Genomic DNA, 2,563 nt, shown 5'->3' on the forward strand with positions numbered 1-2,563 from the left:
TTCTTTTACCAATCTCTCTTTCGTCAAGAGATATATCCAGCCAAGAGCGGCAAAGTTTAGGGTGGTGGTATCATTTTCGCTCATCCGTGTGTCATTTACTGGTTGTGGTGTGTGCGATGAGCCCGCATCCGCCGTGTTAGTGCATGTTGAGGTTTTTGCATATGCGCCTGCAGAGCTGGGCCCTGGTCGGACGCCATTTATGAGGTGGGTTTTATCGAAGGCTGAGGTATGCTCAGCCGCTCCAGAGTCCAGCGAAGGTCCCACTAACCCCCACCAAATAAAACACAATGATTTGTGTATTAAGTCGAACACACCCACACACACAAGCGGCTATCTAGAATATCGGAAAATTGTCGTGCAGGGGAGAGAGGGAGGTAGCGATGTACGGGATGCGCCATAAAACTCATTTTCACACCTTCACCTGCATTCATTAAAAAAAAAACAACGTTGCCCGCGGATTAGGTCTACTGGGAAACCACGTTAAAAAAAGCGCCGAAAAACTCTACCTCAGCGGTGGTTTGGAAATGAGTACATCGCTATGCTTATCGCGAAGCCGATCGTGGTCTACCTAAGCGTCGTACAAAAAAAATGTAGGTACAAAAGGTGTGGAGAAGGAAATACTCTACAACCGTGGAATTTCATTATGCTATGTATTTTCAACAGAAATTAAAAAAAATGGCGAAAACGGTGACAAAGTGTAATTTTTTCGCAGTTCTTGCAAATTTTTTAAGATAAAAAATGTTATTTTTAAAAAACATTCTTAATAACAAATGTGAGATATTAAGTTCTCTACTTATTTGTGTAAAACTATTTTTTACGAAAAATGCAAAATAGCTTTCAAATCGCAAAATACCCAAAAAAATAAAATCCAAGATGGCGGAATGTTGCCATATAAAACTTAGGAGCGAGACTGTGGATTCATGATCTACGAGCCAAATAGAAGTAAACTGCATCAAAAAACTGCTGTTACAATTTTTTTTTTCCTACCAAATTTATCTAATTTTACTGGGATAATCGCTATGTTTGGCTCGTCCCTGCCGTGATCTAAGCGTCGCACAAAAAAAATTTTGGTATAGAAGTTGTGAAGAATGAAATTCTCTACAACTTTGGAATTTCAATATGCTATGTATTTTCTATGATACAAAAAGAAGTTGGTTTCAATAAACAACGTTTGACGCATAATAAAATTTTTTGAAGTTTCATAAATTGTGAGGATTCGCAACGGCCTTGCCACTTTGATAATATTAAACCAATAAATCGGAGTATTTTCTTTCCCCCATTTATACCAATTTAATAATATTTCATATCAAAAGTCATTATCAGCGCTTGGTATTTTTTTACTTACGCGGTTCGCACTTTTTTTCATTAAAAATATATAAAATATGTAATGTTAAAGGAGACTTCATTGAAATTGTTCTTTTTATTTCATAATAAAAATCACGAGAGCATCATGTTGTTATTTTTTCATTCTCTTATATCAAATGAAATCTTGCGATTTAAAAATCTAATTCTAAAGAATGCTCTTTCCAATAAATCTATTTATAATCGCCAATTCCATGTGAATAAATTGTTCTCATAACTTAGCATGAAAAACAAAAACAAATTGGCAAAAATTATTTTTGTTTTGCTTTCTTAATTTGGGAATATTTGTTCACATGAAATTCGTGATTCGTGATGAAATTCGTGAAAATTTACTTTTAAATTTCCGGTCAGATTTTGCAACAAATTAGGCTTTGTGGTTAGCGTATCACCATTAACTTCAACAAATTTCGAATTTAAAATTTCCAATGTACCTATTCCAAAAACTTGAATTCGGCTTGCGCAGACCGCCCTCCGATAAGCAATTAGCATAAGTATAATTTTGATCAGTTTCTTCATCCGTTATGAAACCTACCATTAATTTTCAGGATGAAATCTTCTGCTTAAAAAAAATACTACTGCTCGTGATCAGGTAGCATGAATTTAATGAAATGTCATAATTTATTAAAAGTGAAATGGTTAACAACAACACCGAATGTCATTAAATGAAACTACCTTCTTTTTTGTATCATGGTATTGTGAAGACCCCCAGTCCATCACTAAGGGCCTCCACATTTTGAATTTCATTTTTATATACATATATACACTTATTGTTGAGTTTTGATAATTATTATAAGTGAATATACATATTAAATGAATTGTTAATTATACACATACGTGATATCGAAATACATATGTACATATTTATATATTTGAAGTACATACATACGTACTTAGGTATGAACAAGTAAAAGGAAGTAAAGAAAATATTAGCAACAATGTTGTTGGGATAACTATCTGCCTGCGTGCATGACAGTATAAATAGAGCAGCAAATGTAATTTGAGATCACTTCTGGTAGAGTAGTCGTATACTCCAGTCGATCGTGCAAACGCAGATTGGCATGGCTAAGCAACGATTGCGAAGACTAAGGGCCGGTTACTCAATGTCCGGTTAACACTAATCTGCGGTTAAACATCGTTATCGACGTCTTCGACTCCGTGCATACAACAGGGAGTCGGTAACGTCGATAACTATGTTTAACCG

The sequence above is a fragment of the Rhagoletis pomonella genome, unplaced genomic scaffold, assembly GCF_013731165.1.
Source record: "Rhagoletis pomonella isolate Grant_MI unplaced genomic scaffold, Rhpom_1.0 Rhpom_scaffold_00002, whole genome shotgun sequence".
Classification (NCBI taxonomy): domain Eukaryota; kingdom Metazoa; phylum Arthropoda; class Insecta; order Diptera; family Tephritidae; genus Rhagoletis; species Rhagoletis pomonella.